The following is a 25111-nucleotide window of genomic DNA, read 5'->3' as shown; positions in this document are numbered from 1 at the left end:
CATTTCTGTGTGATCACCACATGGTTGGGGATGGCGGGTGGTGAGAAGCAAGAGCCAGCAGAGGAGTCTGAGGAGCACCCCTGAAGACAGTCATGCATGGGGAACAGATAAGAAGGAAGAGCCAGGGTGGGGTGCAGCTCAGAAACCCAAAGGGGGTCAGTTTTGAGAAGACTATTCTATGGTGTCAGATGCTATGGAACTTGAAGACCGTGTGAGGCTCGGGCTTAGTTTCAACAGAGCAAGAGGCTGGCGTCAAGGGTTGACAAGACGGTTGAAACAGCAGATGGGCTACCCTTTGGCTGTTTTCCAGTGCAATTCAGGAAAGAAAGGGACAGTAGCTCCAGGGAGGGACAAGGTGAGCTCTGAGCATGTTTGCAGGCCTAAGGGAAGAAGCCGAGGGAGAAGAATGGACTTCTAGATGCAAGAAACAGGAGGTGGCATAGGAATCGACATTTACTCCAGGCACTGTGCTAAATAAAAGATGCAACACATGTTGAATTTACTCATTACCACTCCTGAGGAGCTAGGTGCTTTTATTATTTTATGTCATACTTTACAACGAGAAGACTAAGCAAAGAGAAGGTGCCTATACACTCAGCCCCCTCTAAAATCTTATGTTGAAATCCTAACCCCCAATGTGATGGTATTGCTTTGGGCAGATAAAGCAGACGAATGGGGCTAATGTCCTTATAAAAAAAGTCCCCAGAGTGCTCCCTGGCCTCTTCCACCAAGTGAGGAACCCGAAGAAGATGACAGTCTATGAACCAGTGAGAGTTCTCCCCCAGATGTGGAATCTGCCAGCACTTTGACCCAGGACTTCCAGGCTCCAGAACTGTGGGAAATAAAATGTATTAAAATTTATGAGCCACCCAGTCTATGGTAGTTTGTAATAGCGGCCCAAATGGACTAAGACAGAGGTGAAATAGTTTACCCAGGTTAGCAGTAGGAGAATCTGAGATTTGAAGCCAAAAGCTCTGGCTTAAGAGTCCAAGGCTTTTACCCAAATGGCCAGTTTGCTAGAGTTTCTGGAGGTGGGAAGGGAAGGCTTTCAAGGTTTGGCTTTGGCGAGGCAGAGGAGAGCAGAGATGGAGAAAAACAGCAAGGTGGGAATGAGGAAGTTTAAGCCACATGATCTCCATCTTCTCAGGTAGGAAGAGGCCGAGAGCTGAGACTGAGGGCTGTGTGAATGGACTTGGGAGCTTGAGAAGTGTAGATGAGGTCTGCAATTCAGTGAGGATACTGGGATGAGAGGCAGCTGACACACATAGAGGATGCCAAGTAGCAGCTGAAGTCAAAGGGCACAGATTTAATGGATCCAGCAGTCCCAAGGCAGGGTCAGAGAAATGGGGCCAACAAAGGTCAAAGGAGTTGAGAGAGGGAGATTGTAGGGCACAAAGAAGGTCATGATAGTTGGCATAATAGGGAGGGACGGTATTTTCAACATTATGTCATCCATACCAACAAGTGCAAAAGTGAGGACAGGGCGAGCAGCCATGATGTGTTATAGCTGAGGTTTGCTGACCAGCCCCCAACCCAAAGACACCTAATTACAAAGGTGCCCAAAAGCACCCACCGCCCATCCCAAACTAAGTCTTCTTGGCTCATAACTCTGCTGCCCAATACCGTAGCCACTAACTACATGTTAGTGGCTAACTAACTAACTACATGTTAGTTAACTAACTGCTGAGCACTTGAAATGTAGCTAGTCTGAATTAAAATGCGCTGTAAGTGTAAAGTACACTTGAATTTCAAAGACTGAATATGAAAAAAAAGAATGTAAAATTTCTCTTTTTTTGGTACGGATCACATGGCGAAATGATAATATTTTGGATATATTGGGTTAAATAAAATATATTAAAATTAATTTCACCTGTTTTCTTTTTATTTTCTTTAATGTACTCCTAGAAAAGTTAAAATGTATCTCAAATTCATTTTCTTTTTTTCTTTTTTTTGAGACAGGCTCTTATTCTGTCGCTCAGGCTGGAGGGCAATGGCGCGATCCCAGCTCACTGTAACCTCTGCCTCCCAGGTTCAAGCGATTCTCCAGCCTCAGCCTCCCAAGTAGCTGGGACTACAGGCACACACCACTACGTCTGGCTAATTTTTGTATTTTTTGGTAGAGACAGGGTTTCAGCATGTTGGCCAGGCTGGTCTTGATCTCCTGACCTCAAGTGATCTGCCCACCTTGGCCTCCCAAAGTGCTGGGATTACAGGCATGAGCCACCACGCCCGAACCTTCAAATTCTATTTCTGTTGTCAAGAGCTGGTCCGTATACCAAATTTGGGCTAAATGAATGTTTTAGGCCCATTTAACCAAAGGAGTTAATCTGAATAGCAACAGAACTGATAAGTTTTGATTTGTTGGACGTGGGAACGGAGTGCCAGGGAGTTGTGACCTGAATTAAGAAAGAGGTCCTCACTGGGGTACCAGAAGCAGATTTTTATGAGGTGCCACTGACTGGGGCAAGAAAAGGGCCAAACATCCAAAATGAGACCAAATGTCAACAAAGCCCACAAGCCTTCCAGTGATGACAAGGGCGACCCTGGACCTGCTTCCAAGCCAGGATTCTCTCCTTCAGTGTTCTAGCTCTGCACTGGGCCTTACGTTCCCCTGCTCCTGTCTGCCCCCTCCACTGACCTCAGGTGACCTCCAAGCCACCTCGCCCCACCCCATCTTCTTCATTTGCTCCCTCCCACAAGTCTCTTTAAGACACTAAGCCCAACAACCTCAGGCATTCCAAAAAGCCTTTCCCAACCAGCCAACACTGGGGCCGATTACCCACCCCTTTGCCAACAGCTTCCCCTTTCAGGAGATCCCTGCCAACAATTAAGAAAGGAGGCAATATGATACAGCGCGACCAGTATGGCTTGTGAGCCAGGAAATCCAGATCCTAACTCAGCTTTGTGCAATTTATACTGTGTGAGCTTAAGGCGTATCACAACTTCTCTGGGCCTCAGCTGCTTATCTGCTACCTACTAATACTGGCCTAAGTCTATAGACTTGCCAGAGGGTTCAATGAGATAATGGGAGTACAAGAGTTTTGCTAAAGAAGTGATACCCAAATGAAAGGGAATATTGTAATCTAGAGAGGGAAGTAGGAGAAGAGATGTGAAAAAGGAAAAGGAGGGTGCAGGAAGGAGGTGTCACTTGCAAAGACAAGGTGTGAATCCCCTCCGCTGTGCTAAGAGGGGCTGACCTTTGCTACGGCAGGAGGGCACCCCCACCTCCCCAAGAGCCAGCACAGGCCAAAGCCTTCCTATCAGACAACACCACATACCTGGCTTCAGGAATTTTCCTGCAGCTGAATAAATAAAAGTGATTCCAGGGAAAATGTCCTAAACAAAACCTGAATGCAGCTGTTAAGGAACTGCTTGAGATTTTTTTTTTTTTCTTTTTTGAGACGGAGTCCCGCTTTGTCATCCAGGCTGAAGTGAAATGGCATGATCTCGGCTCACTGCAACCTCTGCCTCCCGGGTTCAAGCAATTCTCCTGCTTCAGCCTCCCAAGTAGCTGGGATTACAGGCACCCGCCACCACGCCCGGCTAATTTTTTTTTGTATTTTTAGTAGAGACGGGGTTTTGCCATGTCGGCCAGGCTGGTCTTGAACTCCTGACTTAAGGTGGTCCACCTGCCTCAGCCTCCCAAAGTGCTGGGCGTACAGGTGTGAGCCACCGTGCCCGGCCCTGCTTGAGATTTTAATGTTACACAGCATTGAAAGGAGTATTTTAAGCTCCATTGTGAAAGTTACAACTCATCCAAGGTTCACTGGCCCTCTGAACCCTCCTGCAATGTGGTGAAGGAAGGAAAATGCGCAATCCAAAGAATGGAAGATGTTACGCAGGGGTTGATTTCTCTCGACGCTGCAATGGGCTCTGATAACCCAGTACCCGAAAAGCTGCTTTGGACACATTCACATTTTATTCAACCCTCAGCAGAACCTTTGAAGGAAAGAATTATTATCTCCACTTAATAGAATTGGCAGTTGAGGTTTGGAGGGGCCCAGTGGGGATTCAGGACTAGCTCTTTCTATCTGATAGTGTTTCCCATTACAGACTCTCTCTCTCTCTTTTTTTAAGACAAGGTCCCGTTCTGCAGCCCAGGCTGGAGTTGCAGTGGTGCCATCATGGCTCACTGTGGCCTCAAACTCCTGGCCTCAAGCAATCCTTCTGGCTCAGCCTCCTAAGTAGCTGGGACTACAGGCATGTGCCACCATGCCTGGCTAATTTTTATTTTAATGTTTTGTAGAGACAGGGGTTTCACTATGTTGCCCAGGCTGGTTTCAAACTGCTGGCCTCAAGCGATCCTCCTGCCTCAGCCTCTGAAAGCACTGGGATTACAGGCGTCAAGTCACTGCACCCAGACCACAGATTTTCTTTACTCAGACCCAGACATGATATAATGACTTGCAATATGTTCAAGATGGAGTATGAGGGGAAAAAACAGCAGGACAATTGGTAAGCTCCATATTTATTTTAAAAACTTTCTATCCAAATATATCTGGATATGTATCTAGCTCTACGTAAGAATATGTAGTTATATATCATATATATATATATATATATATATATAGTGCCAAACTAGATCAATTTCCTCCAAACTGGTCCATATGCTCTAACCACCAGTTCTTGACAGTTTATAGTTTTTGCCTTTATCTGCTTCCATATTATTTTATTTTTATTATCATTATTTTTTAGACAGGGTCTCTATCCCTGTTGCCCAGGCAGAGGTGCAGTGGCATGATCATAGCTCATTGCCTCTATATATTTCTCAATGTTTGCTGCTAACTAGTATGATATTTATAATGATTTTTAATAAAAAATTTCCCAACAGTGTTCACAGAGCCTTTCAAATTGTAAAGGCCACCCCCTCCAATATACACATCATTTGGAGGAATAGTAATATAATATAATATAACATAATAATACTTCCTTTTCCTTTCCTCCTTTTCCAAATTATTCCTAAAAATTCTCTTTCTATTAGTTTCTGTACCAATTAAATGCACGAACACATACACACATTTCACCCTGTCCTTTTTTTAAGTTTAAAAGGTTAATAAAGTAAGGTAGTAAACATCTTACAGTGCAATAAATATTTGCCAAGGATGGGTGTTTTGGTGTCATCCCCAGTAGAGATGCCAGACACCGTAGCTGAGAGCAAACGGGCCCACCCGTCATTCCATCCTTCCAGATGTCCTGGCCTCACCTTCACTTCCTCCAGGTTCCTTCCCAGGCCATCATGCAGGAAGCATCCCATTTGCCCCACCTAACTGCTTCTCAACCCACAATCAAAATTTTCCTGAGGAGCAGGGCACGGTGGCTCACACCTGTAATCTCAGCACTTTGGGAGGCTGAGACAGGTAGATCACAAGGTCAGGAGTTCCAGACCAGCCTGGCCAACATGGTGAAACCCTGTCCCACCAAAAATACAAAAATTAGCCAGACGTCGTGGTGCACACCTGCAGTCCCAGCTACTTGGGAGGGAGGCTGAGGTAGGAGAATGGCTTGAATCCGAGAGGCAGGGGTTGCAGTGAGCTGAGATCACAGCACTGCACTCCAGCCTGGGTGACAAAAAGAGACTCTGCAAAAAAAAAAAAAAAAAAAAAAAAAAAAAAAAATTCCTGATGAGTAGTTAAAATTCATTTCCTAATCTGACAAAGGGACTATAATGTGAATAGTTTAGAATTTCCTTTCTCCTCCCCTGTAACGCATTAACATTCTGAGAACATTGTAATAACTCCACAGTAAGCTTATGGCAGAGATTTTGGACAAGCCAATTGGCTGTGGGACCTCAGCCATCACCTGAAGGTCCACTGCTTACCTTCCAGCCAGGTGTGGCCGTGGTGGGAATGACTCAAGGCTAGTGTTGCCAGACCTGATTTTTTTTTTTCAAAAGAAGCTAGACATGTGGATTTATGTAAAATCTGATTTTTAAATGTTGACTGAATTCTTCTTTTTTAAAAAATGCTATGCAGGTCAAACAAAACCCAAATGCAAGCCAAATGCCACCCATGTGCCTGCCAGCTAGACCCTGAAGGCCATCTCAGCATACCTCTCTAGCCTCATCTCCAATTCCTCTGCCCCTCACAAATGCCACTCACACCCCACCGCCTGCCTTAACGCCCCTGTGCCTTTGCTCACCATGTACCTACCCTGTAGGATGCCCTTTTTTGTCTTCTCTATCAGACTGGCAGGTGGCAGGTTGCAGCTTGGCCTCTGCGCCCCAGCAACCAGCATTCACCTCTGCCTGCCCTTTGCTCCTGGTCTCTAGCGCCCCAGGGAAAAGTGTTTTCTGCATGATTCAGGCTCTGCTTTGGAAGGATAACTACAGTTATGATGGATGACGGTGGGGACCCGCCCTCCCCAGGGGCTAACAGGAAAGCCAGCTGGAGAGGCTCACACAGGCCCCTGCATGGAGAGGGGCCTGATGACACTCCTATTGCCCAGGGGCGCTGCCTGGCCAGAAAATGCACCTTCTGCAGTCAGGACAAAGGCAGGGGTGGGAGGATCCTCTAGAGAGCCCTGAAGTGAGGCTGTGCTGGTTGCTAGAAAACTCCTGAGCAGCTGCACCCCTCGCCCCTCCTCACTCACCAGCCAGAAGCCTGGGCCAGGAGCTCCTGCTCCTGGTCTCTCTCCTGATCCAGCCTGGAGAGAACTATCCTGGTCTCAGGAGGAATCACAGGGAATCTAGCCAGGCTGACGTTCTCAAAAGCCCAGCCGCCCTCTCAAAGGAGCAGTTTCCAGCACCCACTAACACTCACCCCAAGAACGGAGGGTTAAGGAAAACTCTGGTTTCCTCCTACCACCACCACAACCACCACTACCAAAGTCAAGCCCGGGAGGGAGCACCGAGGGCACCTCTCCCCAGGGAGCTCAGCACCTCAGGTAACTTGTCTAGAAGGCAATGACCTGGGAAAAAGGTCACAGGGCCCAACCCCTCCCAGAGCAAAGCAGATTCCTAAGTCCCCTCCCACCCAGACTTGGAATCTAAGCAGCTGGGGTGGAGGAGCAGGGGCCCCTGACTTCCAATTCTCCTGCATCTTTTTCCTCCATCTCCTCCCTTAGGGACCCTCCCAGAACCTCCCTTGGGGCTCCCAGGGGCTTTCAATCCTCCCCTCCAGGATAACACGAAGAATACCAGGTGTTCAGCCTGTCTGGGCTGCTGTCACAAACTACCACAGGGTGGGTGGCTTCCCAACAACAGATGTGTATGTGTCTCACCATTCTGGAGGCTGGGAGAACACCATCAGTGTGCCAGCATGGCTGGGTTCTAAGGGGGGTCCCTCTTCCAGCTTGCAGACTGCTGGCATCTGGAGTGTCCTTATGTGCAGAAGGGTTGACAGAGCTCTCTCTTATAAGGAAACTATCCCATTTGTGAAGGCTCTACCTTAATGACCTAAATTACCTCCCGAAGATTCCATGTCCTAATACCATCACATTGGGGATTAGGACATCAACATACGAATTCTGGGAGGACACCAGCTTTCAGACCACAGCACCAGGCTCTCATTGAGAGCCCAGGGCAGGCCTGGCAGCATCCACAGGCACTTTAGCTCAGTAAATCCTTGACACGCCAGTGAGGTAGGATCTTTTAACCTATTTTAAAGGCAAGAAAGTTAACTTCAAACTCACTTTATAATTAGAAAGGAAAAAGAAATGCTCAACTGAAAGAAGACTACATTACTTAATTTTTAAAAAAAGTTAATAATAATAATAATAACTAATAAGAACCAGGACTTCAGCTAGGGAATCTCAGGGGGAAAAAAAAGCTAATTTTATTAACTAGTTATTATGTGCCAAGGGCTTTAAGTGCACTATCTCATTTCATTCTTGGGTAACCCTATAATACAATCTTTTTTGTTCCCATTTTACAGATAGGAAGCTGAGGATAGGGCAGCGATGTGACTTAGCCAAGGCCCGGGGAATTCCACTCTTCCACAGACCGCACTGCGATGGGCTAACAGGTTCTCCTTCCAATTAACACATCTGCATTTTAACAAGAGCTGCCTGGAGAAGACAAAGTAGTCCAAAGCAATGGCTCAAAAGCCGGGAATTTCTCTGCCAGTAGGCAGAGCTCTCAAGGCAGGAGCCTTTTGGCACCACCAGGCATCACCCGAAGGCAGCCACCCACGGGCCTGGCTGACACAGGGCTCCATTCAGCAGTCAGCAAAGCCAAGGCACATGGGGGTAGAATGAAGGAGAAGAGGATTAGGTCAGGGAAGGCCAGCCCCATGGCAGGCACAAGAGCAAGGCAAGCAAGCACCTGAAGAAGAATGTGCTCCTCCCCTGTCCCCTTGCCCCAAATATCAGCCACTTAACAATATGGAATCATGAGTTCCAGGGTAGGGTAGCAAACTGGAGCAAAAGTCCTCGTTCAGCTCAGTCACTCAATCCCCTTGCAATCCAGGGCCTGCCACCTGCTCTCGCTGGTTCGCTCCTCAGTTGTAAGACAAGGGGGACGATCTAGGTAAGCGGTAAGGTTTCTTCCATCTTCAACTAATGCAAATCTGCATAGGAGCCTAGTGCATCTGGCACTTGGAGCAGCAGCATTAATAGCCAAGGTGGGAGGCAGGGAGGACTGGAGAGAGAGGGAGAAAGCAGCAGGGGCCGGAAAAAGCAGCAGGGGCCAAAGAAAGGTGAGAGACAAGCTCTAGGTGACGGAGCCCAGAATAGGGGTCTGGGGGATTGGGGTGCCAGGAATGGGCAAAGGGTCCCTGAAACGGGGAATGAAGGAAACAATTAATTTGCTTTTATCAAGGTTCTACTGAGAAGGACTCCATGACAGATGCGGCACTGGGCACTGGGAAGGAGAGAGGGAGCTTCTATCCAGAGGGACAGCCACACACAGCAACAGCAGTGAGCTTTTCACAAGGCCAGAGCCAGGTACTATGATGAATAGTGCCTGCTGCTCATGTTGGAGAGAAATCAGGGAAGTCTTCCTACAGGAGCTCACCTGAGAAGATGGGGGCGATTTCACCCAGTCTAAATCTAGTTCCTCCCACCCAAATGGAAAGAAGTATCCAAAATGGTGCTGAAGCACTAGCGGGAGAATAGGTAAATTTAGGGAAGCATCATTATCTCAATGTCACAAATATGAAAACTGAGGTTCAGCATGGTCACAGCCAGGTAGCAGAGCTGGCATTAGAACCCATTCTGCCTGACTCCACAGCTTTTGCTCGTAATTTCTATTCTGTCATCACTCCTGCAGACTGTGTGCCTGTGAGTGGGTTAAGGGTGGGAGGGGAAGGGAAGTGGCATGAGAATAGGCAAAGGCCAGAGAGATGGATTGGGGAAGATGAGGATGGATAGCAGGCACTTTCCTACCAAAACAATATGGCAGCCAGAGCTTTCCCAAACACACTCTTCCCGGTTGCCGGTAGTAGGTTTCAAGAACAAGTTTCTAGAATCAGGCAGATCCAGGCTGAGCTCCTGGCTCCACCACTTGATATCTTAGGTACCTTAGAGCAAGTGTTTAACCTCTTAGAGCTTCACTTTGCTCACCAATACAACGGGAATGGTAACAGTCATAGCTTATTGAGTAGTGGGTAAAGATGAAACAACTGCTATATTCAAAGGTCTTGGCACGGTGTCTGGCACAAGTTCAATAAAAGGTAGCAAAAAAACACAACTACTACTCTAATAAATATTGCTCCAGTAGACTCTCCTGTTTCCTGGCTTCCTCCTCAAAATCAACATGGGGCCAGTCCTCCACATCCTCCCTTCTCCTCCTTTGCATACCCTCCATTTCAGAACCCACTTCAAAGCTACTTCTTCACCGGCTTCATCTCCTTCCTAGGATTCTAGTTTGCACTGGATCAAGGGATTCAACAAACTCCTTAACCTCCCAGGATCATCATTGTGAGCTAGGTGGTTGTTCCAGTAGATTGCTTTGCATGGGATTAACCAAGCAGTCAGCTCAGGGGCTGGTGGGTTTGTGGGCTGATAGAATTACCTGACGAGTCACCCGTGTGTGCCTGCAATTTGTAAATTGACCGCTAGATAACATCAAAGCCTTCTACCCAAACCACAAATTCTGTGATTTTGCAAATTTGCCAACAATTAAATAAAATTTACTACTGCTCAACAATGTCTTCCACTAATTAGACAGTGATAGATGAGTATATAAAAAGTCAGGGTGAGGGAGGGTAGGAAATTGGGGATAAAGCTTACTGACTTCCTGTTAGGGGGTCTTAACCTTTTTTATGCCTTCATCCCTTTGGCAGACTGGTGAAGCCTATGGACTCTTTCTCAGAACATCTAAAAATGCATAAAATAAAATGCACAGCTTGACTACAAAGAAAACCAATAATATTGAAATATAATTATTAAAATTTTTAAAATTGTGTAATGTAATATATTCTTCTTTATTAATGCATTAAATAATAAGCTCTGGCAGCGGGTATAGTAACTACTATAAATACAAAGCCATCAGGGACATAAATAATATTTCAAGGTATCTGTAGCAGCTAAAATGTAACATGAAAATATCTGTAATTTCTGTTGGTGACAATGTCACAAGGACTGCAAATACACTGGATTGTTGCCTACATTCATAATACAAGAAAATCCTAAATAAAGATGCTCTTTTTTTTCCCTACCCAAGTTTACAGACTCCTCTGAATTCTATACATGAACCCCTTGGGGCTCTTGACCCTAAGTTAAGAAACTCTGTTATATCCTTTATGGCTCAGTAAGTATTTGTACTGGGCATATTTCTGAGTTCCAGCTCACCCTTATCTCCTTCTTGAAGAATCTCCACCTACACCCTTTCTGCCTCAAAAGTTCTTCACATAGGACTCTCTTCTGCCCATCCCTCTAGTCCAACTGGCCCGGGAGGACCCCTGCCTCAATGGCATCCCATGCCCTGGTTGCCTGGCACCTGCCAAGACACAGCCTGGAGAGAAAGCCTCACTTCCAGAGAACCAGCTCAGACATAAGGATGCTCTCTGGAACTTGAAGCCAGCAAAAAAGAGAGCTTCATGCAATCATAGGGCAAGGGGTGGGTTGGCAGATGCTGTGTTAATCCACAGCACTTACAGTGTAGGCCAGTGGCCAGTTGTACTGGTGGAATGACCTTGAACTCAAAATCCTCTCCACGGCATCAACTGCCTCAAGAATGCTTGGCCTCCTTCCAGACCTGTGCTTAGACATCAATACAGTGTTCCCCGCAAACCCCTGTTATCTGCACCTTCGCTTTCTGAAGTTTCAGTTACCTATGGTTAGTCAAGGTCCAAAAACATTAAGATATTTTGAGAGAGAGAGAGAGAGAAAGATCATATTCACATAGTTTTTATTACAGTATTATTGTTATAATTATTGTCTTTTGTTATTGTTGTTAATCTCTTACTTTGCTAATTTATAAATTAAACTTTATCATAGGTATGTACGCATAGGAAAAATCATAGTATATGTAGGATTCAGTACTATCCATGGTTTTAGGCATCCACGGAGGGTCCTGGAACGTATCTCCCATGGGGAAAAGGGTACTACTGTACTGCATTATATGGCTTCTCACTCTCTTCCTATAACCACAACTCAAGGGAGTCTCTGTTTTCTGTGTCACAAGAGCCCCAGGTCAGCACCATTTTATTAATATAGACGAAGAAGCTGAAGTTTAGTAAACTTGAATAATTTTCTCAGGCTCACAGGGATAATAAACGGTGAAGCCATTTTCCCTTTCTTTCCCTCTCATTCCCAAACACCCTATTATGGAGGGACAGGTGGGTAACGCCTTTTATTATTATTTTTTATTTCAAATCACACAAATGATCCATGAAAATAATCTCTTAAAAATTCAAACATTACACTGCATGTTCTCATTCATAAGTAGGAGTTGAACAGTGAGAACACATGGACTCGGGGAGGGGAACATCACACACCAGGGCCTGCTGGGGGGTGAGGAGCAAGGGGAGGGAGAGCATTAGGACAAATACCTGATGCACGTGGGGCTTAAAACCTAGATGATGGGTTGGTAGGTGCAGCAAATCACCATGGCACATGTATATCTACATAACAAACCTGCATATTCTACACTTGTATCCCCGAACTAAGAGTAAAATAAAATTTTTTTTTTTAATTTAAACATTGATAAAATGCCCTCCCATTCATACTCAATGTCGTACCTAATAACTGTAGACCCTGACCACACTATTATATTCAGCCACTACCGAACTTGCCAGTCTGTCTTTTTGTTTCATTTTGTTTTGATTTGTTTTGTTTTTGAGACGAAGTCTTGCTCTTGCTGCCCAGGCTGGAGTGCAGTGGCACGATCTGGGCTCACTGCAACCTCCGCCTCCCGGGTTCAAGCGATTCTCCTGCCTCAGCCTCCCAAGTAGCTGGGATTACAGACGCCCACCACCACGCCCAGCTAATTTTTGCATTTTTAGTAGAGATGGGGTTTCACCATGTTGGCCAGGCTGGTCTTGAACTCCAGACCTCAGACCATTGGCCCGCCTCGGCCTCCCAAAGTGCTGGGATTACAGGTTTGAGCCACTGCAGCCAGCCTCCATTCTGTCTTTTAAACCTTTCCCCAGGAGTAGGATGGCTACGTTTTCCAAGGCAGAAGGGAGAGCAGGGTGGGAATCGCTGATGAACTGAGCGCAGCGCCTGAAAACACTCAGCCCTGCTGCCTGGTGCCCTGTTAGGAACATCCAAACCGATGGCATCGAGAGCTGGCGTCTCTCGCCTGCTGGGCAGAAACCGGGCTGTGGAGGGGACTCAGCACCAAAGGCTGCTCTTTTATCCTTGTGTGGAGCAAATTCTCCCGATGCTGTGTTTCTCTCCCCCCTTGTCACTTGACGTCAGAGCCACAAATTAGAAATACATACCAAAGGAAACTCTGCAGACGCAAAGGATCCTTCCACACAAAGGGGAAAAAGCCACAACCACAATAAAAAAAAAAAAAAAAAAAAAAAAAAAACTATCCAACCAACAAGTTTTATTTACTTTTGGGGAAAAAATGAAGAGAGTGATGGAGCTGGGATTTGTGTTTTCTCCCACAATGCCTGTGTCTCCAGAAAGCTATTTGAGGGGGCAGAGCCCAGGGCCTGGGCAAGACAGTGAGGCGATCCTTTGAAAACAGGGCTTCTTTCTCTTGGAGAAGGAACGCTTGGCCAGCTTCTTCAGATGCCACCAATCTATAACTGCCCGTGTATCACATTCACCATCTACGTACTTTAAATCTTGGCGCAGCATTTATTTTATCCTGGAAACTGTGACAGCCCTATTTTTAGCTGGAGGACCCCTTTTCTCTCCTTTAATCCTACTTTGAAATATTATCTGTGTAGACTGGAGGCTGTTCACAGAAAGGCCCATTAGAAGCCTCTTAGTCCGAACTTGGTCTGGGAGATTGGCGTGCTGAGGCACAGAGAGGTTAGGGACCAGCTGTAAATCACACAGCTGCTTAGTGGTGAATCTAGGCTCCAATCCCAGAATACACTGACCTCCGAACCCATGCCTCTCCCCACAAACTCTACTACAGGGTAGCACAAAGTGGTTAGCCATCTGATCTCCAAAGACAGAGGGCTCTGTGAAATTCCAGTTTTATGGTCATTTAATACGGACCATGACCCTGGGCAAGTCACTTAACCTCTCTCAGCCTCGATTTCCTTACCTATACATTGGGGATTATGGCAGTAACTAACTCTAGGATTAGGGTGAGACTTGACTATGCCAGGGATCGACACACATGTACATTATGATATTGTACTGCTCCTGTTTCACACACAATCGAGTGGATCTGTGATAACTGTATCCACGCCACCATCCAGAAATTGGCAAGAAAGGATTGTTCTCAAACCCATTGTGCAGATAGGAAAATTGAGTCCCCCCCAGAGTTGACATAACTTGCACAACATCAGAGTTTTAAAAGTAAGTAGATAGGTGGAGGCTGCAGTGAGCCATGTTCATGACACTGCACTCCAGCCTGGGTAACAGAGTGAGATCCTTTCTCAAAAATAAATAAAGTAAGCATATTCTCAGCACTAAGAAGTCCTACATATCCTCCCCACCATACCTACAGAAGTACAGGTTGAACTAGGAGTAAAAGTTGCCTCTTCCCTTCCCCCTGCAGAGCAGAGCCAGAAGTGCACAAGTGCACAAACACATACTCCATGGCCCTTTCCTGTAACCTGGAATCAGCACGGGTCCTGGCACAGAGCAGAGGCTCAATGCAGTTTCAAAGAATGGGTGAATTACTGAATAAATGAAAATCCCAATCTGCTAAGAATGGAATAGCCTGAAGCAGGTGTCTTGTTGCAGAAAGCAGGGGCCAGGCAGGCAAGAGCTCTGGTAGCAGCAAGCAAGAACCCCGTTCTCTCCTTAGCACGTTCTGCAGGAAGAAACCTTTGACAAGGTCAATAGCTGGGCCTCTGATCTCAATGGTCCATCAAGGGCATCTCCCAGTCTGGCCCACATGGCCCAATCCAGGACCCAGGAGGTAACTGTGAAGCACGCGTGACCCTCCTCCAGCTAAAACAGATGTAATAACATCGCAGGCAAGGGGTGGCGAACAGGCCAGGGAGAGGGCCCATCTGTCTTCCTAATTGTCAACTCTGCCCATAATAAGATTTTTCTCCCTGTCACACCTTAGGCTGCTACTGAACTGAAGCAAAACCAAGATATCCATCTTCCAGCCATGATCAGTGGCCTTCATAAAGTACCAGGGACGAAAAGAGGTTGTTGGCTAAGAGAAGCAGACAGAGCTGGAAGGAGCTTTAAACTGCAAGTCAGGAGCTTGGGAATCCCTACTCACAGCCAGCTGTGGGTACTTAGGCAGTCACCGCACCTCACTGAGCATCCATTTTCTGTAAAATTGAAGTCCAAAGTTTTGGAAATGGGTTAATGGAGCAGGGAGCTGTGAATCATGTAATATTGTATGCAAGATATTTTAGGTTTTATGCAGTTGGAGGAGAGTATCCATAATTTTCATCAGAATCTCAAAGATGTATACAATAACCACCATCCCCTCCCCACATAAAAAAAAGTTAAGAAATACCGGACAGTTTCCATCCAACAAGTATTTTTTGAACACCTTCTATGTGCCCTGCTCTGTGCTAGATACTTGGAGAGTCCTGCTTTTAAGATGCTCAGTGTAGCTGATGTTTGCTGTGACAGAAGCATGTCCAGGGAACTTTAGGAACAAAGAGAAGGCAGCATTTGCCTCTATCTTGTCAGGAAGGGCCTTCTACAGAGGAAAAAACCTTACGTTTAATGCTGAAGTTAAAAGCTAAGAGTGCATTCACTGGGTGGACAAGAAGAATATTTTAGACCAAGGGTAGTAGTATGTGCAAAGGCAACGCGTGGCCCAGGAACCACCTGAAGCATAGTTGTGCTGAACATATTGAGGGTGCTCATAGCAAGGGGCTGGGGAAGTGTTAGAGCCAGAAATGAGGCTGGGAAGGTAGGTAGGGCCCAGACGAGGAAATGCCGCGTATGCCACCCTAAGGAATTTTACACTGTCGGCAAGTTCTTTCTAGTTTTAAAAGTCTAGGGTGAGCCACCACTCCCAGCACAAATCTCCCTAAATGTTGGGCAGAGGCTTTGGTTCACTGTGAGCTGAATGGACACTAGGGAATGAACCGCTGCTCTTGGCACCACGAGTGGCATGGGCTGTCTGACCAAGGTGCACACATTGAGGCAGTGAGTCCAGCAAGCTGCTGTTGGTCTCTCTCTCTCCTTCTCCCCACACTGTGATCTAGCCAGGGGGCTTCCAACTGCTCATTATTACAGTTGAGAAAGGAAGGCACTCAATGGGATGCACAACTAAGGGACTGCCCATTTGGGCTCCTGGTAGTAACTCAGCCAAGGAAAGCTTTCAGTTCCTCTAACCCACTCTGCTACTCACCTGAGGCTGTCTCACATGCGGCTCCTTATGCCTAGAAGGCTCATTCCACTCTCTCGTGTCATTCTGCAGACTGACCGACTACTGGACTTATCAGGTTCTCAGGGTATCTAGTCTTTTCAAAGAACTCAGCACTGGAGAATTCTCTATTTATGTGAGTGATTTGATTCCTGTTGGTGTTGGCCACTGGAATGCAAGCTCCATGAGGCCAGAAAGTGCCAGTTTTGTTCACTTCTGTACCTCACTACGTTGACCAGTGCCTGGCACAGAGCATTTGTTGATTGAATCAGTCTGGTCTGATTCCCCAGCCATTCCCCAAAACTCACTTTCCCCAGGTCACGTTACGGTCCAGTGAGGTGGGAAGGCTGGGTTTGAAAAGGCAATATTAGAACAGACTGTGCCTCTATTTCCAGTGTAGCTTTCCTGTGTCACATTTTGAGAAGCTCTAAGCAACCTGGGCTTGATTTACCTCGGAAGGTCCTTGGGAATCGTGTTTAACTCAAGATGCTTTCTCCCCAGGCCTCAGCCGGGTCACTGGCTGCATCTGATCCTCCTCTGGCCCTATTTGGTGGATAGGACTTTGCCCAGGCCTCAGGGGGTCCTCCTTCCTCTCCTGGAATCTCCTCCTCCCTCTCCTGGAAAATACTCCCTCTTTGCCCTAAAGGCTTGCACCCCAGGGCGCTTAGGAACTAAGACTTGCATCGGGCAGCCCCGAAGGATGCCCAGGGCAAGAGTTAGGTTCAGACCCAGCTTGGCGGCCATGGGCTGGACTTTTCAACTCCCAGTTCTGGCCAGTCTGCGGGGACAAAGTACCCAGAGTCACCTTACCGGAGAGGCAGAAGGGAAAGGAGGAGCTCACAGGAGGCATGCCGGCTGGGCAAAGCGCCCTCGGTGGCGTCTAGAGCACTCGGAGCTGCCCCACTGCCTCCACCCAAGGTCGCGGCCCAAAGGGAGCCCTCGAAAGTTCAGCCAGAGGCCGAGGAGTGCCAGGGTTGGCACTACGGGGAGAGTTTTGCGACAGGAGAGGGACTAAGAGCTCGATTCCAGGTAGTAGTGGGAACCCGAGGCAAGCGCCCAGTCCCGCAGGCTGCATCCCCGACCGCAGCGCCCAGCTCGGAAAAGCTGGGCGGGGGCTGCACCACCTGAGCCGCAAGGACAGCACGGCCTCCCCCTACTCATCAGTGTTCTCCATCCCTAGAATCGGGGTGCGGAGAGCCAATCCGAGCTGGAAAGGGAGCGGCGTCCACCCTTGGGCAGCCCAAGCAGCCCCCCTCCTTTTCTGTCGCAGACCCCAGGCTGGGAGGCGGGGGCGCCAGGTCGGCCCAAGCTGCTGCAGCCACTGCCTTAAAGGCAGCGGAGGACGCGGCGCTGGGGAGGGGGCGAGACGGGTGGCGGAGGTGAGAGGAGAGTGGTCGAGCGCGGGGGCCAACACCCGGGTCGCGCAGGGCGGGTGTTGGACACCCCGGCGCACTGCCGGGGACTGGGGTCGCAGAGTCCCTTACCTTGGCGAGCTGCGGAAGTCGTGCGCGAGGCGGCCCGCGGTGCACCCGGCCGGGGCAGCTAGGCGCACACCCCGGCTTCGGGGCGCACGCAGCCTCCGGGTGCACAGTCCGCGTCCCAGGCGCGCACCCCGGGGCTGGCGCACCCTGGTCGTCCGCGGCGCGCACACCCTCCAGGCGCCCTCTGGCCGGCGGGCTCGGCCCTGGCCCCGGCGCACCCCTGTGGGCACACCCACCGCGGCGGATGCGGGACTGGCCAGGCGCCGCCAGTCGCGGCTTCGCCCCGCGTCGCCAGCTGCCAACAGCGCCCGAGTCCCCGCCTTCGCTAGGGGAGAAAAAAAAAGACTCCTGACGCGGCGCGGGCTTTGGTGTGTAGGAAGGGGCAGAATTGTGAAACCGAGGGGAGGGTCTTAGCCTCGATAAACTCAAAAGCCCTTGATAAACATGAGCTTAGAAGAAAAACTTTTTGAAAAGAGACCAAAAACTCCTAACCTGTTCATAGTGCTTTTCAGATTCCCAAAGTGCTTTCGTATGCGTTTATCTCGGTTCATTTAGACATTTCCATCCTCTTTTGATAGGTGCAGAAACAGCACCAGACAAGGTAATGACTTGCTCCAGCCAGGACTGGAACCCAGGTCTGGCCACTGGGAAGCTGGGTGCAGTAAGTGAGGTGCTCGCCAGCGGACGTGGTCCAGTGAGGGCTGGGGTCCTAGTAACAGATCTTTTTTTTTTTTTTTTTTTTTTTTTTTGAGACAGAGTCTTGCTCAGTCGCCCAGGCTGGAGTGCAGTGGCTCGATCTCCGCTCACTGCAAGCTCCGCCGCCTCCAAGGTTCACGCCATTCTCTTGCCTCAGCCTCCCTAGAAGCTGGGACTACAGGCGCCCGCCACCACGCCTGGCTAATTTTTTTGTACTTTCAGTAGAGACGGGTTTCGCCGTGTTCGCCAGAATGGTCTCAATCTCCTGACCTCGTGATCCGCCCGCCTCGGCCTCCCAAAGTGCTGGGATTACAGGCGTGAGCCATCGCGCCCGGCCCCTAGTGACAGATCTTTTACCTCTCCTAAATCGTCTTTTTCCATTTCCTTTTTTCCTTCCCAGTCCTTGCTGTAGTCCCACTCAGGAACCCTACGTCTTCCATTTCACACTCCGACCGCCCACCAAAGGTTTGTTGCTGTTGCTGTTGTTGTTGTTGTTTGAGACGGAGTCTCGCTCTATCGCCAGGCTGGAGTGCAGTGGCACGATCTCGACTCACTGAAACCTCTGCCTCCCTGGTTCAAGCCATTCTCCTGCCTCAGTCTCCCGAGTAGCTGGGACTACAGGCGCCCACCACCACGCCCAGCTAACTTTTGTATTTTTAGTAGAGACGGGGTTTCGCCATGTTGGCCAGGCCAGTCTCAAACGCCAGGTGATCCGCCCTCCTTGGCCTCCCAAAGTGCTGGAATTACAGGCGTGAGCCACCGCGCCCGGCCCACCAAAGTTTTGTATCAGTTCAAAATGTTTGCGTTTCAACTGCTAATTTTGAATGAACAGCTCAGTAAGTGCCTGGTGGGCATTGTGCACCACAACCCTCGGAGAAAGGAGCTGCTGTTACTCTCCCTTTACAGGTGAAGACAACAGAGATGGGGAAGTAGAGGGCCATGAAGCCCGTAAGACTCTGGATGCCAGCTCTGACCCCCACCATGGGCATCCTTCATGGGCCCATTGGCAAGGGCTAACATTTAAACAAAGGGGTTTCCTTTTTGACATTGTGACCCAGATGGGGGAGTACTTTCTGGGACTTTCCTTTTATTTTTATAGAAATACGGTTATTAGAACGATTTCACTTCCACTAGAGCGCCATTGGAGCAAATCAATATCCCAGACCAATAATAAATGGCAGCAGAGACTTGGTCCCAGTGTTGGGACATAGCAGGGAGTGGTGGGGACTGTGGTGAGCCTGATAGGAGCTCCAGGCTCTTGCCCAAGGGACCAGGCTGCTGCTACTCAGCTCAGTCTATTTTGCCATCTAGGGAAAGGGATTCATGTGGCCAGCTCCTCCCATTTTAAAAAAGAAGCCATCAGCCAGACACAGTGGCTCACGCCTGTAATCCCAGCACTGTGGGAGGCCGAGGCGGGTGGATCACCTGGGGTCAGCAGTTCGAGACCAGCCTGGCCAACATGTAAAACTCCATCTCTACTAAAAATACAAAATTAACCGGGCGTGGTGGTGCGTGCCTGTAATCCCAGCTACTTAGGGGTCTGAGGCAGAAGAATCTCTTGAACCCGGGAGGCAGAGATTGCAGTGTGCCGAGATCGCACCACTGCCCTCCATCCTGAGCGACAGAGTGAGACTCCATCTCAACAAAAAGAAAGCAATAAGTCAGATATTTAAGTGAAGTCCCCAAATTTGTTAGGAGCTCATTTGTGTAATGCTAAACACTTTCTACATAGGTCAACATTGTTCAAGCCAAAGGAAATGGCTTTATGGATCAGATCCAGCCTACAGGCCAGGGGTTTGTGCTCTCATGTCTGGGGGCACTTCATACTATTTTCATTTAGGCTTCCCATCATCCCTGTGGGATAGACCCAGTGTGGATCATATTTCCATTTTAGGGAAGAGGAAGCCCAGTTCAGGTGGGCTCCAGAACTGGCCCAAGGTCACACAAGCAAATTGGTGGAGCTGAAACTGAAACCAGACATTCCACAACTCCTGATCCTGGAACCTTTTCTCTGGGCATTCTCTGATCTCATGGAGAATTTGTTTCTTGGTTCTGGGCATTGTGAGCCAAGTTAGGGGCTGGCACTGGGGTGTGGAGATAGCACCTTTCCTGGGAAGATGGAACGGGAGTGCCAGACTGCTGTCCTCGAAAGCAGGAGACCAGCCTGATGACTCAGAGATGAGACTGTGTCTTGAGGGTAAAGCTGAGTCAGAGAAAGCAAGATCTGAACTGCGGCAGCTGGGGTTTCTGAAGCCCAGATTAGGGTACTGAGAAACTGGGAGAAGAAAAACAGACAAAGTAAATCCTCTATCCCCACCCCCACTCCGCCCCGCCCACATACACACAAAACCAGAAGCCCCAGACACCCAGACACCAGCAAGAACATTGCCTACTATTCCTGTCATGACAGGAAAGCATCAAGAGTTAGACTGTAAGGTGGGCCCCTCGTATGGTCCTGGAAAGAGGGAAACTTTTTCAGGCAGCAGGTCTCTAGAATCTCAGGTTTGGGCATCTCCACTGCAGGACCCAGCCTGGGCCTTTCAGACAGAGTGAGTACTCGTGTTGAAAACTGATTTAGAATGACTGGGCACAATGCTACTGCAGTCTGATCCTCTGTGATCAAAGGACTGAGCAGCAGACAGAATACGGTGTCTCTGTGCCTTTGCTGGAGTTTGGGGTTGTGTGTAGGAGGATTAATACTAGTCACTATTGTGAACCCAGAAAATCTGAGACAGGTCTGAGTTAATTTAGAAAGTTTATTTTGCCAAGGTTGAGGACGTGCCTGTGACACAGCCTCAGGAAGTCCCGATGACATATGCCCGAGATGGTCAGGGCACAGCTTGGTTTTATACATTTTAGGGAGACACGAGACACCAATCAATATTATAAGAAGTACGTCAGTTGGGTCTGGAAAGGCGGGGCAACTTGAAGCAAAGCCAGGAAGACTCTAAGTGAGAGGGAGGGAGCTTCCAGGTCACAGTTGCATTCTTTGGAGTTTAGGATTAGCCCTTCCAAAGGAGGCAATCAGATATGCATCGATCTCAGTGAAAGGAGGGATAACTTTGAATAGAATGGGAGGCAGGTTTGCCCTAAGCAGTTTCCAGCTTCAGTTTTCCTTAATGATTTTGGGGGCCCAAGATATTTTCCTTTCACACTATCTACCATGTACCGGCATTTCACATACATGACACAATCTCATTGGGACGCACAACAAAACTGAAATAGCTATTCTGTTATTGAGGATATGAAGCACAGTGTTACCTGCCTGAGGACACAAAACTAGTAAATTGGGGAGGTTGGATTCCAACTTACATCTTTGTAACCCAAATACTAAACCTCTCTAACTGTAGGCCTGGAAATTGGGGCCAACATGGAGATGTATCACTCAGATCTCACTTTAAGACAGGACTGCCAGGCCGCGGCCATGTGGTTCGCTGGCAGCCCCCAGTGTGGTGAGCTCCTGCAGTCAGTGGTGTGTTAGTAATGTTTAACAACCAGCTCACTGGGCACGGTGGCTCACACCTGTAATCCCAGCACTTTGGGAGGCTGAGGTGGGTGGATTACCTGAGGTCGGGAGTTCAAGACCAGCCTGACCAACATAGAGAAACCCTGTCTCTACTAAAAATACAAAATTAGCTGGGCATGGTGGCGCATGCCTGTAATCCCAGTTACTCGGGAGGGTGAGGCAGGAGAATCACTGAACCTGGGAGGCGGAGGTTGTGGTGAGCCGAGAGTGTGCCATCGCACTCCCGCCTGGGCAACAAGAGCGAAACTCTGTCTCAAAAAAACAAAAAACAAAAAAAAACAGCTCTTAGCAGGGAGAAATGTGTGCACATATACAGTGGGTTCTCAGTATTCTCTGTAGTTCTATAAGTTCTATAAAGTGGCTTCAAACACTGATATAGTGAATACTGAACCATTGCTCTTAGAGGAAATGCAGAATAAGGTGCCTGAGGGCCTCTAGTTACATTTTCATCAGCCCATTAATATCTAACCTTGTTTTATCCGTATTTCTGTTTAAAGACTCCATATGTCAGGTATGATTCTGACATGAACATTGATTGGTATTTTTGTTTACATTAAGGATTAAAATGAAAGTAAAAGAACAAAGGTGTATATTGGGAACCTCATTCATTATTCAATAGCATGAGTGACTTCTTTGTGAATCAGGTAACTGTTTTCAAATACTAGAATATCCCTCAATTTTTTGTACTATTTCCAATGTAATAGCTACAGACATGGCATACTTTTAAATTTAGTATGCAATATTAACCTTTCTCCTTTACTTTCTTTTGTCTAGAACACTGTACAGGTTTTTGTGTGAGCATAAATTTTCATTTCTTTAGGAAAAATACACAGGAATGAGACTGCTAGCTCATATGATAAATGTATTTTCAACTTTATAAAAAGCTACCAATTTGGGCGCAGTGGCTCATACCCATAATCCCAGCACTTTAGGAGGCTGAGGTGGAAGGATCCCTTGAACCCAGGAGTTCGAGACTAGCCTAGGCAACATGGTGAAACTCTCTCTCTACAAAAAAATACCAAAATTAGCCAGGCAGGCTAGGCACGGTGGCTCAGGCCTGTAATCCCAGCACTTTGGGAGGCCAAGGCGGGCAGATCACCTGAGGTCAGGAGTTCAAGACCAGCCTGGCCAACATGGTGAAATCCCGTCTCTACTAAAAACACAAAAATTAGCTGGACATGGTGGCAGGTTCTTGTAATCCCAGCTACTTGGGAGGCTGAGGCAGGAGGATCGCTTGAACCCAGGAGACGGAAGTTGCCATGAGCCGAGATCATGCCACTGCACTCCCGCCTGGGCAAAAAGAGTGAAACTCCTTCTCAAAAAAACAAAAACAAAAAGTAGCCAGGCATGGTGGCAAGGCTAGGGTGGGAGGATCACTTGGGTCCAGAAGGCAGAGGTTGCAATGAGCTGAGATTGTGGCACTGCACTCCAGCCTGGGCGACAGTGCAAGACCTTGTCCAAAAAAAAAAAGAAAAGAAAAGAAAAAGAAATAAAAAAGAAAAAAGAAGAGAGAAAGAGAGAAGAAAGAAAGAAAAGAAAAGGAGCTACCAAACTTTTCCAGTGTGGCTGTACTTTTTTTTTTTTTTTTTTTTTTTAGAGACAGCATTCACTCTTGTTGCCCAGGTTGAAGTGCAATGGCACAATTTCGGCTCACCACAACCTCTGCCTCCTGGGTTCAAGAGATTCTCCTGCCTCAGCCTTCCGAGCAGCTAGGATTACAGACACACGCCACCACGCCAGCCTAATTTTGTATTTTTAGTAGAGATGGGGTTTCTCCATGTTGGTCAGGCTGGTCTTGAACTCCCGACCTCAGGTGATCCACTCGCCTTAGCCTCCCAAAGTGCTGGGATTACAGGCGTGAGCCACCGCGCCCAGCCATGGCTATACCATTTTACACTGCCATCAGCAATGTACAAGAGATCTGGTTGCCCCTCATCCTTTTCAGCACTTGTTATTATCAATGTTTTAGAAAAACTTTAGCCATCAGTGTGTAGAGATATCTAATCATACCTTTCGTTTGTATTTCCCTAATGGTTAATGATCTTGAATATCTATTCATGTGCTTATTTGCCATCTGTATTAGATTTGTTTTTAATATATTTTATTCAGTTGTAAGTTTACATATTTTAATTTGTAATAATGGCTGTCTTTAACAACTGGCTCGTAAAATTCCTGAAAGTTTCACCATCAGCTATTGCCAGCCAAAGCAAGCTGGCTCCAGCACACCACTTCAACTGTCTGGCTGAGGTCTCCGTGGCCTCTGGGCAGCTCTCAGGCAATGACTGAGCAAAGAGGTGGAATGAGGCCTCACCATTTCCCCCAAAGGCAGGATTCCTTTCTGGACAGTCTTTGCTCAGAGTATCACCATTTGACAGCTCTCCCTGCCCAATTCTGCCTCTTTCTTTGACAGATGCTGTTCCTGATAAACTTTCCCAACCCTAACTCTCTATGCATGTTTCCTGGCGAGCCCAGCCAGCACAGAAATTCTGTCCAGCGACACGGCAGCCTTTCTGCCTCTGCCACCGCTCTGATTTCACTGCCACACTCGCTTAGGCCCTTTGAGCTCCTCACCTAGATAAACACACATCAGCCCAGAAGCACCGCTATCTCAGCGCTCCCGGCCCATAACATTCCTGGATCCCGGCCAGTGGGTGCCTCAACCCTGATTCACCTATGTGCACTGCTGTGTGGTGAGAGTGGTTCCCTGGGTCATTCTCCAGCACAACCTAAGAGTGCCACACATGCTGGAAGTGCAGAAATCTCAGTGTCCTGAGGAGGTGATGGCTGTGGTTGAGCTCAGTTGGGATGGAATGTCCATGATGGTTTTTTCACATGGCTGGTTGACTAATGCAGATTTCTGACCGCGAGCTCAGCTGGGGCTGTTGACTCAGGAGCACCTACACATGGCCTGTCTGTGTGGCTTGGGCTTCTCACAGCCCGGGGCCCCAAGAGTGAAGTTCCAAGAACAAGCCTTTCAAGAGGAAAGAAATGGAATCTGCATTTCTCTCAAGGCTAGACCCAGAACTAACACAGGATCACTTGCAACACATTTTTATTGGTTAATCAGTCATAGGACAAGCTTTTTTTCAAGAGAGGAGGTAATAAACACCAACTCTCAATGGAAAGAGTGAAAAAGAAGTTATTGCCATCTTTAATGTGCTACAACACCATTAAGAGACTATAACAGTGGCCAGGTGTGGTGGCTTATCCTGTAATCCTAGCACTTTGGGAGGCCAAGGTGGGTGGATCATGAGGTCAGGAGTTCGAGACCAGGCGGGCCAAGATGTGAAACCCCATCTCTACTAAAAATACAAAAATTAGTCAGGCGTGGTGGCGGGCGCCTGTAATCCCAGCCACTCAGGAGGCTGAGGCAGGCGATCACTAGAACCCGGGAGGTGGAGGTTGCAGTGAGCTGAGATCATGCCACTGCACCGTAGCCTAGGCAATAGAGCAAGATTCTGTCTCAAGAAAAAAACAAAAACAAAAAAAACCAAAAAACAAAAAACAAAGAGAGAGCGAGAGAGAATATAACAGCAAAGCACTGGAATATTT

At 47.9% G+C, this 25111-nt stretch overlaps 1 protein-coding gene across 3 annotated transcripts in view; it reads right to left on the bottom strand.

The window, feature by feature from the left end:
* The window catches only part of KANK4 (KN motif and ankyrin repeat domains 4), a 208250-nt gene that overhangs the window by 73672 nt on the left and 109467 nt on the right, over positions 1-25111 (bottom strand). The window contains exon 1 of one of the 3 annotated variants that reach the window (XM_001084958.5): positions 17341-17860. The exons of 1 other annotated variant lie outside the window; for it this stretch is intronic. The gene's annotated coding sequence lies outside the window, so the exon portion shown is untranslated. Of the gene's footprint in view, positions 1-17340; positions 17861-25111 lie in introns of those variants that run through there. One more of the 3 variants, XM_028832975.2, reaches the window with a different exon arrangement.

This window comes from Macaca mulatta, chromosome 1 (genome assembly GCF_049350105.2).
Source record: "Macaca mulatta isolate MMU2019108-1 chromosome 1, T2T-MMU8v2.0, whole genome shotgun sequence".
NCBI classification, from domain to species: domain Eukaryota; kingdom Metazoa; phylum Chordata; class Mammalia; order Primates; family Cercopithecidae; genus Macaca; species Macaca mulatta.
This window is presented reverse-complemented; position numbering and strand designations above follow the sequence as displayed.